This window comes from Pan troglodytes, chromosome 7 (assembly GCF_028858775.2).
Source record: "Pan troglodytes isolate AG18354 chromosome 7, NHGRI_mPanTro3-v2.0_pri, whole genome shotgun sequence".
Classification (NCBI taxonomy): domain Eukaryota; kingdom Metazoa; phylum Chordata; class Mammalia; order Primates; family Hominidae; genus Pan; species Pan troglodytes.
The window spans coordinates 15,353,329-15,368,696 of record NC_072405.2 but is presented as its reverse complement, the minus strand read 5'-3'; the positions used below and the strand labels follow the sequence as shown (position 1 = coordinate 15,368,696).

General features: G+C 41.7%; 2 long non-coding RNA genes across 4 annotated transcripts in view; one reads left to right on the top strand and one right to left on the bottom strand.

Annotated features, from left to right (window-relative positions):
• Nucleotides 1-15,368, bottom strand: part of LOC104004250 (uncharacterized) — a 95,865-nt gene that overhangs the window by 35,545 nt on the left and 44,952 nt on the right. The gene's annotated exons all lie outside the window — the stretch shown is intronic.
• Nucleotides 11,255-15,014, top strand: LOC107976233 (uncharacterized). The gene is made up of 3 exons (XR_001720011.4): nucleotides 11,255-11,641; nucleotides 13,454-13,705; nucleotides 14,420-15,014. It is a non-coding gene; the product is annotated as an uncharacterized LOC107976233 (long non-coding RNA).

The window sequence follows — 15,368 nt, the reverse complement described above, 5'->3', positions numbered from 1 at the left end:
CAAAAAAAAAAAAAAAAAATTAGTAATAATAATACCTAACTTTTGTTTATTGCATAACCACTTTCAAAATACTTTACATTTCTAAGTTAGGCTCCACAATGAACAACCCTGTGAGACAGGCAGGAAAATGTAATAATAATTTCCTTATTTTTTATTCAACAAACAAGAAGTGCTTACTGTGGATGTACTTAGCACAATTCTAGCTACCGAGAGACAAACAGGAACAAAATGTGGTCCTTGCTCTCATCAGATTGGGAAACCATAGTTCAGATAAATGGACTGACACCTGCTCAAAGCCAAGCAGATCTTCTGACTCTTTACCTAGTGCTTTTTCTGCTACACAGTGCTAGGAGCAGGAGCCTTTCATTAGAAAAGTCTCGGGGTTAGGCTGACAAAGTGTGAGGTGTGCCAAGGGGACCTGTGCAGGACATAGTGAGGGCTTCTCTAGGGTGCACAGACCCCAGGTGGCTTTCCCGTTGTTTTAGCTTCCTGTGGCTATTGTAAAAAAATAAAATAAAATAATAAAAAAATAAATGACCACAAACTTGACGGTTTAAAACAACAAAAATTTGGTCTTTCCCAGCTCTGGAGGCCAGAAGTCTGAAATCAGTATCACTGGGCTGAAATCAAGGTTTCAGCAGAGACCTTCAGCAGGGTTGCACTTTCCCCAGAGGCTCTCAGAGAGAGTCTGTCCTCTGCCTCATCTGGCTTCTGGTGGCTGCTGGCATTCCTTGGGTTGTGGCCACATGGCTCCAGTCTTTCAAGCCAACATTGTAGAAATTTTTCCTGTTCCATATTCACTTCACCGTGTGTGTCTGTAAAATTTCCCTCTGCTCTCTCTTATAAAGATACTTCTGATGGTATGCAGGGCCCACCTGGATAATCAAAGGCTCTTTTTCCAAATAAGATAACATTTACAAGTTCCAGGGATCATTTGTGACTATTATTCAGCTTACTACACTCCTGCAAACCAAAGCACACTTTGAGAAGCAGTCATAAGTGTTTATCTTTTCATCTCCACAGGTGCTCCATGCAGAGGCCAGAATGCGGGCTCTAGAAAGAAGCATGAAAAATCCAGTCCAACACAAGTCAGGAGAGGGAAGGGCCTTTTACAGGTTACTTGTGCCAAGTTAATGGTCACAAAAGGATCTGGCCTCCTACTTTCCAGTTTTCCAGTCTTGTGCTGTTTTGCAAAGAAGTTGAGACAGGCCAGGGACCCCTGTTGGGGGCCTGCTGGGCAATCCCCAAGCATGGAAATAAAGAGAAATTTTGAGTTCCTTCAAAGGAAACTTCAGGCACCGAGCCAGCTTTGAAAAGTAAGGGAGCAACTGATAAGCAAGAAGGAAATAATAGCCTAAAACAATAGCCAAGGAAGTTAGAGACACAGAATGTTTGGTTCCTTTATAGAAACTAAAGATAATATCTTTTTTTTTTTTTTTTAGACTGAGTCTCGCTCTGTCGCCCAGGCTGGAGTGCAATGGTACAATCTTGGCTCACTGCAACCTCCACCTCCCAGGTTCACGTGATTCTCCTGCCTCAGCCTCCCGAGTAGCTGGGATTACAGGTGCCTGCCTCTACGCCCGGTTAATTTTTTTTTTTTTTTTTTAAATAGAGACAGGGTTTCACCACGTTAGTCAGGCTGGTCTTCAACTCCTGACCTCAGGTGATCTGCCTGCCTTGGCCTCCCAAAGTGCTGGGATTACAGGGGTGAGCCACTGTGCCCGGCCAATAACATCTTAATATGTGTCCCTGAGTTGTTTCTAGAAACAACTTAGAAACCCAGACCTCCACCAAATGGACCCACTGGTGCACAGACCTCAGATGAGGGGGAACAAAGGACTGAAGTCTGACTATGATTCTTTATTCTAAATTTCTTCCTGAGGGGCCTGGAGGGAGCCACACCCACAGGTCAGAATTTAACGTTCCTTTCTGCTAACCCCAAGTTTTTAGACAAAGCTTCCCTTCCTTAACCAATTGCAAATCAGAGAATCTCTGAATTCACCATCCACCTGTGGCCTCACTTTGAGATGTGCCACCTTTATAGGTCAACCACTGTGTATGCTTCATGTATTGATTTATGACTTTGCCTGTTACTTCTGCCTCTCCACCTTTAGTGGAAGCCATTGAGGAGTTCCGGTCTTAAGCAGTAGCTGCCTCATTCTCCTTGCTTAGTGATCTGTAATAAATGCCTCACCTTTTCTCATTGCAAATCCTGATGTCAATGTTTGGCCTTGCTGCACCAGGTGGCCAGACCCGAGTTTGGTTCAGTAACAAAGTTTTCCACTGAGATCAGGAATATGCACTCTTTACATATATGAGCCCCTCCCCTCTGCACTCACTCGCCTCCTGGGACTCTCTCCAAAGGCCCCTACTAGGGTGCTGATGTGAGGGCAGAGGGGATGGAGGGTGGGCAAAGGAGGTGAGCAGGAGGTCACAGCCTGGTTGGGGACTGAAAGAGGGCAGAGAGTGGACACTCTCCCTCTGGCATAGGGAAGATCCTCGGTCTGGTCCAAGGATGGTCCAGAGACCACTGCCAACTATTCCTTCCCCCTCCATCTCTAAGCAGTTCTGCAACAGACCTTCCCAAGGGAGCTGGTTCACAGCCTCCCCACAGAATCCCAGGCTGCCAAGGCTGATAAGAGCCCAGAGCAAAGGCATTGCCACGTCTCATTAGAGCCAGGCTGCAAGGTAAGGGCTCTGGGAATGCAGAGATCAGGGAGCCTTTGAAGTGCAAATTCAGAACTGCTGAAGGGCCTTGGCTCTTTAAAAGGAGATTCCTCTTACAGACTGGTAAGATGAAAACTCTGGAAGTTTCATGTCACATAGCATAAAAGCCAAATACTAGCAGGGAGCTTGCCTGAAAGGATAAATACATATGGAAGAAAGCCATCCTCTTTCTTAAACTAGCTGCCCCTGCCTGCATGGCTGCTAGCAGCCTAGCAATTCTCTGCCCTGCAGGCTGAGCCTCCATTCTCAATGGAGGACAATGAGTTCTCCATCATTCCTAATAGCCTACCAGTTGGCAAATCTTAGAGACTTGCTCTCTGCAATTCAATTCACATCAGTCCTTTCCTTGTACCACTGCCCTGTTTATGGTCCTCATTTACTACTCCTCATCTTTATTTTAATTACAAAAATAGCACATGCTTGTTTCAGAAGGGGCCAAGAGCCAAGGAATGGAAGGAGTGAAGTTCTAGAAGCTGGAAAAGACACGAAAGCAAGTTCTCCCCTGGAGCCATCTTGATTTTGGACTAGTGAAACTGGTTTTGGACTTCTTACTCCAGAACTGTATGAGAATAAATGTATGCTGTTTTAAGTCACCACCTTTGCGGTAATTTGTTACAGCAGCCACAGGAAACTAATACAGGTTGTTTCCAACTTTTCAGAATTATAAATATTTTATTATCTTCTAAATCTTGTTAGGAACCCGTGACTCCAATCTCCCATGGCTTCAGTCTGTCCTAAGCAGCCACTCCTCTGCTCCAGGGCCTGTAATGATTCCCCTAATGCTGGAAAGTGAAATCCAAACTCTTTAGCTCAAAGACCCTCCACAACCAGCCCCAACCCACTTTTCTAGCCTTAAAATCAGCTGTTTGTTCTATGACCACACCACTCTCAACATGCACTTTGTACATTCATTGCTGGCTCACAAAATTTTCTGTCTGTGAAATGGCTTCCTTAGCCCTTAGCCCTTCTCTGCAGATGGCTTGAAGCTCCAGCTCAAATGAGATCTCTTCCTATTAAGGTCCCTCTTTGTCCTCCACCCACACCCAACAGGATGTTATTTTTGCCTTCAGTGAACATGCATAACACTTTGCATCTCTTTCCTGGCAAATATCAATTCCATCTTGTGTTTGAGTTATACATTTACGTATTATGTGCCTAGCACTTAAACAATGTGCTGAATTATTTGTTTATTAAATATTTGCTGAATTGAATTGAAATGTGAACTATGCCATGTGGAGAAGAAGGCCTACTTCCTCCTTGTGTTCTAGTTTGATATGGTAAGATGGAATCACCATTGATTTAACAATTTATTTTTATTTATTTATTTTCTGGGTATGTGTGTTATCAGAAATTTTTCAAAAAAGAAAGTGGGTCAGCTCATTCATAGACAAGGTTGAAGGTAGCTAAACACTTGCCACTATGTTCCTTCTTGATTTTAAATGTCACACTGAACACATAACCCTCTGTCCTCTTGGTAGAGTTGACTTATCTTGGGAACAGTGACAAAAGCTGCCTCTTGTTGTAGGGACCATACATGTGCTTTTGCTGATTCTAATTATGGGGCATTTGAGAGCAAAGGGGGCTTCTCCAAACACTTCAGTAATTTTCAGGAAGGCTTGAACCCTGGCTGCGTGCGGTGGCTCATGCCTGTAATCCCAAAACTTAGGGAGGCTGAGGCAGGCGGGTCATCTGAGGTCAGGAGCTTGAGATCAGCCTGGCCAACATGGTGAAACCCCATCTCTACTAAAAATACAAAAATTAGCGAGGTGTGATGGTGTGCGTCTGTAATCCCAGGTACTCGGGAGGCTGAGGCAAGAGAATTGCTTGAATCTGGGAGGCAGAGGTTGCAGTGGGCCAAGATGGGGCCACTGCACTCCAGCCTGGGCGACAGAGACAGGATCTACCTTAAATGAGAGAGACAGAGAGAGAGAGAAAGGCTTGAACCCTTTTTAAGACAGGAGTAATACGGCATAGTTGCAGGACAATAGAAAATTCCAGGCAACAGTTTTACATGACTAGCAAAAGGAAACTATTAAAATAGCTGCAGAAGCTAGGAAAGGCTAAGACCCTGAAAAACCAGGGTGTGCACCAAGCTGGCTAAGACTGACTGGACCAAATGTGGTGCTGGACTTGAGCCAGGTTTCGCCTAGGACCTCACCGTCTGGTCATTAACATCCTAAATCACACACTCACCAGTGCCATAACAGTTTCAGGAACAACCATATTTGGTGTAAAAATGGGCAGCACCACAATTCCGAGAAATCTCCACCTTTTTCTAGGAATTTTCATGAATCTTCTACCCCTTGGTTAAAGAAAACTATAAAGGCAACAGCCCCAAACCCCCTTGGTGGATCTCTCTCTTGAGTACACCTGCATCCCCTTTTTATGAGTGTGTGCTTCTCTCTTTGCAATAAATCTCTGTACTTTCACTAATATTTCCCAATTGTAAGAATTCATTCTTACAATGGTGTCAAGATCCTGGACACTGGTTGGGGTTGAGGTTCCAACAGCATTTGGGGACCTCCCCCAGCCTACTAGTGTCACTTTTATCCTCTGAAAGATAGATAAAAAAGCATTTGTCCCTGGCGTAGACTATCCTATTTTTCCTATGGAAATAATAAACAATTCATCCTAGTAAGTATAGATAATATATTATTTGTACGCCAACTCGCCATTTGTCTTTCTCTTCCAGAACTGAATATTTCAATAGAGTGCTAGACTAGGTAAGGACTTTTGAATTTCTGGCCCAGATTCACATCCCTCTGTTAAATTAAGTTTAGCCTAAAGCTGCCTCCTTACATATTTTAACTTCAGCCTAAAGATTTCTCCACACATTGTGAACTATTACCTAACTGGACGTGTGACCAGTCAGGTACTACTCTTTTGCCAGTCACCAAGTTTTGGCCAATCAAAGATAGCCAGCTACTCAAACCACGTTCAAATAAGGCAAACACTGAGCTCTAACCAATCCAGCTGTTTCTGTACCTCACTTCCATCTTCTGCACATCACTTTCCTTTTTCTCTCCATACATCCTCTGCAACCACAGCACAGAGTCTCTCTGAACCTACTGAGGTTCAGGGGACTGCCCAATTCATGCATTGATTTGCCCAACTAAAACTCTGTTAAATGTAATTTGTCTAAAGTTTTTCTTTTATCACTTCTGCCATATTTAGGCCTCTGAACATCTTCACCATCCAGAGACAGATAAAATGTAAAGACTGAAAGAGGCCTGAAGTGTCCACTTCTCTGAAACCCCATGTAATGACTGTCAAATGGTCACAGTCTTTGGTCAGACACCCCTGGCCTGGCTTTCTCTTTGAGAAAAGTCACACCCTGTAACTATTACTCATCCTACATCGTCAGAGAGCCTGCTGACATAAATAAGAACTCAGACATAAATTAGGTTTCAGACACCAATAGATTTTTTAAGTATCTTCCACCAATCTGTGTATCTCTACTGGCTTTAGATTGGGTTATTTTAATCTTCCAGGAAGATGTTTGTAGGTTCAGAAATTTCAGATCAATTCATGTTTTCTACTTGCAGTTTCTAGCTGGAAATCACATATGGAAGCTGAGTCACCTCCGTTTCTCCTGGAGCCCGAGCTGGCTGTCACCGAGACCTTGCTCATTATGCAGACTCATTCACATGCATACCCAAAGCAACACTTGACGGTTGTGGAAGATTTCCATCCTCACAGGTCATGAAATGCGTCTCCACTGGAATACTGGTTGTTTATCACCTACACTAAGGATTTACAATGGCCTAAGTGTTGTATTTCTAGTGAGTGTATTCTGAATCAAAAACTCCTGCCCTGAAGCAAGGACAACTCCTTTATTCACATGGAGAATGATAGCAGGGAAAGGGCAAAAATTTAACAACAACGAAGAAAAATCCCTCTTTTTCTATGTGCAGAATAAAAATCTTATTAAAATAAGACCTTTCAAGTGCCTCCTTTCACTGTTCATTTGGGAAGGTATTTCACAGATGGTATGAACACCCTGAAATGTTGCCCGGTCTGAAATCTTTTATCTGCAGCTTTAGAAGAACAAAGGGTAAAACATATGGAAAGGAGAAACCAGCAGTAGACGGCACAGCTAAGGACAGGGACAGGAATGCAAATTATGATTCTTGTCTCAAAATATTTCTGGTCAGTTTCTACCCACCGAGGGCCATCTCTGGGTGCAGGGTAGAGATTGCATATGGGGTGATTAAGGGCCCTGTGATTTCTTGACACCAACACAGAACTGCGAGCTTTGCAAGTCCTTGCCTTTTATCAAAGACACAATTTTTTTTTTTTTTTTGAGACGGAGTCTCCCTCTGTTGCCCAGGCTGGAGTGCAGTGGCGCGATCTCGGCTCACTGCAAGCTCTGCCTCCCGCCTTCACGCCATTCTCCTGCCTCAGCCTCCCGAGTAGCTGGGACTACAGGCACCCACCACCATGCCCAGCTAATTTTCTTCTGTATTTTTAGTAGAGACGGTGTTTCACTGTGTTAGCCAGGATGGTCTTGATCTCCTGACCTCGTGATCCACCTGCCTCGGCCTCCCAAAGTGCTGGGATTACAGGCGTAAGCCACCGCGCCTGGCCCAAAGACACATTTTTAAAAGAAATGAGGAAGGTGGATTTTCATTTTTGCAAAGTCATCGTTGGGATAGGTAGAATTGTGTTTCCCCAAAATTTGAATGTTAAAGTCCTAACCCCCAGTACTTCACAACGCAACCTTATTTGGAAAAAGGTGATTGTAAATGTAATTGATAGATGATACTGGAATAGGGTAGGCCCCTAATCCAGTATCACTGGTGCCCTTATAAAAAAAAGGGGAATTTGGATACAGAGACAGAGAGAAGACCTTGTGAAGACACAAGAAGATGCCATCTACAAGGAACACCAAAGATTCCCAGAAAGCCACCAGAAGTAAGGAGAGAGGCATGAAACTGATCTTCGCTCACAGCCCTCGGAAGGAACCAGCCCTCTTGACACCTTGATCTTGGACTTCTACCCTCTTGAACTGTGAGAAAATACATTTCTGTTGCGTAAACTACCCAGCTTCTGGTTTTTTGTAACGGTAGCCCTAGAAAACCAACACAGTGGTCAAACTGAAAGCATTTATTTCAGTGTATTGTTTTTGCAAAGTCATAGAAGCTGCAATACCTAAAAGTACAATTTTATTTTCAAAGCATTATGACTAGAAATATTTCTTACTATCTTGATTTCTATTCTATTGCTCATACACACTCCTCATGCACACATGTAGATTTGTATATAATTCATAGAGTCTTTCTCTATTCCCGATTCCTTATGTTTGGAATTCCTATTCTTAGCCCTTAAAAATATTTCCAAAGACTTCCTTTCTTAGATTCCTTCCTTCCTTCCTTCCTTGCTTCCTTCCTTCTGCCTTCCTGCCTGCCTTCCTGCCTGCCTGCCTTCCTTCTTTTCTACTTTTTCTTTCTTTCTTGACTTTATTGCTTATTGCAGCTGAAAATGTTCTCTCACAAAGATGCACAGAGCCAGATGGAACAAAAACCTCTTTAGATGCTCATTTTCATTCCACTCCATCGATTGTGTAAAGGTTTTTGTTTAAATTGTGCTGGTAATTTTTGTTTTCTCTGATATCAAGAAGTTTCTCTTCCTAACTGATCACAAGGTGCAGTAGCTCTCCCTTATCCATGGGAGATCCTTTCCAAGACCTCCAGTGGTTGCCTGAAACCTCGGATAGTACCGAACCCTATAGAGAGTATGTTTTTTCCTGTACATTTATATCTATGATAAAATCTATCATTGTGCACAGTAAGAGAATAACAACAATAATAATAAAATAGAACATTTATAACAATACGGTGTACTAAAAGTTACATGAATGTGGTCCTCTTTTTCTCAAAACGTCTCACTGTACTGTACTGTGGGTAACTAGAACCACAGGAAGTAAAACCACAGATGGTGGGGGACTACTGGATTTCATTTTGGTGTTTTTAACAAATAGGTTAAAAACTCATTAAAACTTTTTTTGAAAGAATTTTTAACAGATTTTTTTTTGAGACAGACTCTTGCTCTGTCGCCCAGGCTGGAGTGCAGTGGTGCGATCTCGGCTCACTGCAAGCTCCGCCTCCTGGGTTCACGCCATTCTCCTGCCTAAGCCTCCCAAGTAGCTGGGACTACAGGCGTCCGCCACCACACCTGGCTAATTTTTTTGTATTTTTAGTAGAGACAGGGTTTCACCATGTTAGCCAAGATGGTCTCGATCTCCTGACCTCGCGATCTACCTGCCTCAGCCTCCCAAAGTGCTGGGACTACCGGCGTGAGACACCACGCCTGGCCCGTTTACAGATTTTTGATAGTTTAAATGTAATAATATGAGAGTTTTTATATGTGACACACAGAATTTTTAAATTTAAAAAAAAAACCACATAAACTTGAAAAAGTTTCCAAATATTCACTTTCAAATTATTCTTTTCATAGCATGCATTTCTTCAAAAAGCATCTTCTCACAGATTGGCCATCTTCTTTTAAAATCTGATAGATCATCTCTGATTTTTAAAATAACTCATGATGTGGGCGGATACAGAGCCCACTTGGCAAGTAGAATAAATGTCAGGTCTTCCTTTTTCTTGATACTCTCTTGTGCTTGCATTATTATTATCTTCAATGGACTACTCAGGTTGTTTGGACATTTTCTGGGTCAGAGTTTTCTGCAGTGATGACATAGGCAATTCCTTGAAGAAATTGTTTTAAGCCACTTGTTCATTTTGTGAGGATTAGTTTAATCTAGATAACAATACCTGTAAGTGCATTTAACTGGGAGCATGTCCAGTGCAATATTGTCCAATAACCTGATAGCCTGATAGCTCATGGCTAAGTAAGGGGCTGCCATCATTATTCTTTTTTCTTTTTTTTTTCTTTTTTTGAGACAGGGTCTTGCTCTGTCACTCAGGCGGGAGTGCAGTGGCACAATCTTGGCTTACTGCAACCTCCACTTCCCAGGCTCAAGTGAGCCTCTCACTTCAGCCTCTCTAGGAGCTGGAACTACAGGCACGTGCCACCACACCCAGCTAATTTCTGTGTTTTTGTAGAGATGGTGTTTTGCCACGTTGCCCAGGTCTTGAACTCCTGGGCTCAAGCGATCCACCCGTCTAGTCCTCCCAAAGCTCTAGAATCACAGGCGTGAGCCACTGTGCTCAGCCCATTAACATTCTTGATCAAATAATCTCCACTCTTCTCTCAAGATCCTGGGAACACTACGTGGGTCCCATGATGATGTTTGGGACCTGTAGACTAAATGAGACTGCCAATTTAATGCATCTATTAATATTAGTCAAGTTAAACGTCTTAATTTTTGATAAAACTAAATGTAAGTGGAAGTTTTAGCATTTTCTCCAGCACTCCAATGGATCAGCGCTGGACATTCTGTTTGGGAGACCACTGATCTAGATCAAGGGCTGTTGGAAGGGCTGTGAAAATCTTTAATACTTAAAAAATTATTTAATTTAAAAAATTGACAGATAACATGATGTTTTGAAATATGTCTACCCTGTGGAATGGGAAAGTCAAGCTAATTAACATATGCATTACTTCGCACAAATCCTTTGATACTTTTTATTAGATTCTGCCGTATTGCTTACTATAGCTTTGGGAAACACAGGGGCGATATGGATGGATCACCATTGTACAATCAAAGAAACTCACAGGAAGGCACCCTGGTCACTTCCAAGATTGTGGACTACTGGGGCCATCTCTGTTTTATTACCTCTAATCACTAAGTGAGTCTTTGCCCCATTTTCTTAAGGCTGTGTTGTTCTTTTAGAGTGGCTCCAGTGGGGCTTCCAAAGATAAGACAGAATATCCCATAGCAAACAAGCTGTCAATTTGGCCAGGGTGATTTGTTAGGATTTATTTTTGACCAATTAAAAAATAGCTGTCAAAAGCACTACTTTGTAGGACTCATTAAGGAAATGTTCAAATTGTCTCTAATGGTTCTTTGACCATGATTAAGCAAAACAAATAACACAAAACAAAAATCTTCCTATTTCCCAGAGTCCTGGGTTTATCACAAATGCTATTAAGGTTACGAGTTTTGTTCTTTGATAAAAGAAGAACAACATTTGGAAATTGTCATTACCCTTTATTTTTCAACACACACACACACACACACACACACACACACACACTCCTACATTGGTTTGTTTCTGAGTGATGTGTAAGGGAATTAAAAAAATCATTTGGTAAATACATGTGCTAGTGTAAATGGGTAGAAGTTATTAGTTTTAAACACTTCATATAGTATGGAGTGCAAGTAACAAGGCTCCCAGCTGAAATGATTAAAAAGTGATATTGTAGAAAAAGGTGTGGTCCCAGACTCTTCCTGTACCAGTGTTACTTGTTGAGATTGTTCTGAATCTGCCTATTCTCAGGTTCCTCCTCCAGGATACTGACATAGCAACAACATGGATTTTTCAGGCAATTCTTAGGAACACTGGAGTTTGAGCACCATTGGTCTAGGCTGTGTGTCAATAGAGATAAAGGTATCAACTCAAGCGTGTACACACTGCAGTCTGCTGTACTGGAAATGACTTATTTATTCTAGGTTCATTCACAGCTTCTGTTTATGGCATAATACCTTCTGAGAGTAGGCCATTATGACAACAATGCCTCTGTTTCCTCCAGATTCTTGGCTGTCACTATCCTGACCTACCACCTGTGTCACATCCCATTAGGTTCTGTGGATGAGGCATGGTGCTTGGCACAGACTGACACACGTTGGGGCAAACTTGGCAGAGCAGCCTAACCCAAAGCAAAAAACAGAAATGAACCAAGATACAACCTCTGTGGAAAACCCTACTGAACAAAAGCAACCCTGTGGAGTGTCCTCTCAGCTGCAAATTGAGACAGAATTGTGGGGCAAGCTTGGCCACTGATGCAGGTGATGGGCCCGGGGCTGGGATGAACAATGGGGACAGTGATTGTTGGTTCAAAACCAGTTTCTTTGACATGCATTTCCCAGCGTGTGTTCTATAGAACACCAATCTTACCCGATGTTCCAGGACGAAAGGGTTTCATGGTTAAAACCCTTTCTTGGATATTCTCAAGTCTTTTTTTTTTTAACTTTCCATTTTGAAATAATTACAGACTCAAAAGAAGTTGCAAAATAGTCTTGTGTATCCTTCGTCCAACTTCCCCTAGAGGGACATTTTATATAGCTGTTGTACAATGTCACCCAGGAAATTGTCATTAACTACAGGCCTTATTCCGTTTTCAACATTTTTTACACGCATTCAGGTGTGTGTGTATGTGTATAGTTTGCTGCACTTTTATGCTGTGTGTAGATTTGCGGAACCACATCATCACAAAGTGGCTCCCTTGTACTATCCCTTTGTATTCATCCACTCTTTCCATCCCTGTCCCCTGGCAACTCTAATCTGCTCTAATCTTTACAGTTTTGTCATTTCAAGAACATTGTATATATGGAGTTATATATGGACTCACACAGGTATGTAAAATTTTGAGATGGGCTTTTTCCACTAAGCACAATGCCCTTGAAGATAGGTCCAGGTTGTTGCATGCATCAATAGTTTGTTCCTTTATGTTGTTGAGTAGTATTCCCTGGCGTGACTCTACCATGGTTAGTTTAATCATTCATCTTTGAAGGACACTTGGATTGTTCCCACTTTGGGGTGATTATAAGTAAAGATATGAACATTCAGGTACAAGTTTTTATATGGACATACGTTTTCATTTTTCCAGAATAAATGTCCAAGAATATAATTGCTTGGTTGAATGGTAGTTACACATTTAACTTAATAAGAAACAGCCAATGCACTGTTTCAAATTCCCACCAGGCACGCATGAGAAATTCAGTTTCTCTTCTTCTTCTCCAGCATTGTTGCTGTTTTGTAGTTGTTCTAACAGGTGTGTCGGGATATCTCATTGTAATTGTAGTTTGCATTTTCCTAATAGTTAATGATTATAAATATCTTTGCATGTTTTATTTCATCTGTATCTCCTCTTTGGTGAAATGTCTGCTCATGTTTTTGCCCATTTGATAACTGGATTTGGGGGTTGTTTTAATTGTTGAGTTTTGAAGGTTATTTATAGATTCTAGATTCTAGTCCTTTTTCAGTTTCATGTATATCCTCCCAGGGGGTAGGTTGTCTTTTATTTGCTTAACCACATTTTCCACAGCACAAAAGTTTTTCATTTTGATGAACTCTGATTTACTTTGTTTTTATGGACTGCATTTTGTTGTCATGTCTAATAATCCTTCACCTAACCCTTGGTCCTGAAGATTTTCTCTTATGATTTCTTCTAAAAGTTTTATAGTTTTACATTTAAATCTGTTTAAATACAATATATAGTCCCGGTTTTACATTTAAATCCATGATCCATCTTAGATCACTTTGAGTTAATTTCTACATAAGTTATGAGACTGAGGTCAAGATTTATTCTCAATGCTTTTTCATATATTAAGGGCTAATTAACATTCCAAAGTCAAAGAAATGTATTTTTAAGTTTAACCCATTTCTGAAACTTGGCCACCTATTCATGCAGCCAGTATGTATAGGGCAATTTCTGTATACAAGGTACAGGGTTGGATATTGAGAAAATGGGCAGAACCTCTGTTCTCTATGAACTGGTTTATTTTTATTCATTTCCATACATATACTATTTGTTTACACAACACCCTTGGAACTGTGTTTTGTGCAAATATTACTGAAATACCAAGGATTTGGTCTAGATTCTGCAGCTTGCTACACAGAAAGCCAGAGACCGAGAGCCAATGACTGAGACTATGAGTATTGCCAAGGAAGAAGGCTTTAATCGGGTGCTGCAGCTGAGAAGATGAGAGCTCAGCCTCAAATCCATCTCCCTGACCAACTAAAGCTAAGGATTGATATAGCAGGGAAGAAAACAGGAACTAGGAAGGGGCAAGGAAGCGATCCTGATGAATGAAGGGTCAGGCATTTCATTGTCTGGATGTGGCGATCTGGTGAGTTTCAGTTCTTTGATACTTTTTTGGGGAGGTTGAAGGTCATTTCCTGAGGAAGGAACTCCGATAAAGCAAATGTAGTTTCAAGTTTTAAGACCAGAAGGGTCAATCTCTGTGTTTATCCAAAAAACTACCTATGGGAGGATTGAGTTGGTTTCAGAAATTCTTTAGGAAATTCTGCTCAAGGCAGCAGACAAACAAAGAGACTGTCAGGTATCAGTGGAAGCAAAGAGAGATGCAAAATCAGAATGGTACACAGGCAAGAGTCAGGATCTGTTAGCAATCTGCAGTCAAAAGCCAGGAAGGCAGACAGAGGAAGAGGGCTCGGGAGCTGGAGGGAGAGTGCCAGGGATCAGACATGTCTGATGGGCTTTGATGGTCAGTGCCTAGTCCAGTTTTTAAAGATCTGAGGGCCTTTTTCTTTCCTTTTTATTTGCTGGGCAATGCAATGTTAGTGTCTGGCAGGAACCAGCTAGGTTTATATACACACACACACATTTAAAAAAATTTTTTTTAATGCAAGGAGGCTTCCTTGTCCATACTAGTTTGGAAGCAAAAACATATGGTCACAGCAATACTCACAATACATGTCTCTGGCATTTCCAGCTGCCCCACACCCTGTGAAATCATGATGGAAGTGTCTATGTGTTGCCTGTGCTCCATGCCTCTTCCCAATGACCTGAGGAATGACCCCTTTACTCTTTCCTATTCCAGCTCACACTGGCCACACCTGGGACTTCCAACATGAATGCTTTTGTCACGGATGCTGCGCTGCTGCTGTTTCTGGTTCTTACTCTGCTTACACCAAGGAGACTGATGTCCCTGCTATAACCCCACTTCCGATGCAGACAGCAATTCCAATGCATTGCAGCTTTCAGGATTTTCTCACTGTGTTTTTGCCTCTCCTTTTCTTTAAGACATGAGCATTTGTCTACGGGGATGGCCTGAAGTGTAGTCTCCATTACCCAGAGTCATCTCACTCTCTGACCTTGACTCATGATCTGAGAACAAGTGCTCCCCTGCTTCTCTTCCTGAGGGGCATCTGTCCCTCTTGCAAACAGATTTCCTTTGGGCTCTGTCATTTAGAAATGCCCTTATTTATCTGAATTATAGTTCCAGTTCAGAACATTTACAAAGGAACAGATTGCTCCCAATTTTAAAGCAGGTAAATTCTAAAAGTTGGCAAGCCAGTCATTTAGAATTTGAGCCTCATATTCCATAGGTATGAAATTATACATAATGAAAAAGTTCCCAGGGCAGCCCACAAAAAGCCTACTTATCCAAAATAAAGCTAACCTGAGTTAATTCAGCTCTATGGCCTAGCCACATTCAGCAATGTGTTTCTATTAGAATGCATGTCTTATATCAACTGGGAAGCCAAGAAGGCAGTTCAGAACTGAACTGAAATCTATCCTGTGTTGGAATTTTATAGCCAGATATCAGTTAACCAGGCCCCAGTGAGTGGAGAAATCTTGGATTTAGATTCTTATGAAATTCTTTATCAAATCCTGGGATCTTCCAAAAGACTGTGTAAAATTATAATTTAATTCTGCAGAAGTAGAACCTCAATTGGATATCATCCACAAAAGCACTGCAATGTCTATCTTTTTGGGATCATGTCAAAGATCCTAAATCAGTGCTTACTTTGGCAGAAAGTATTAGT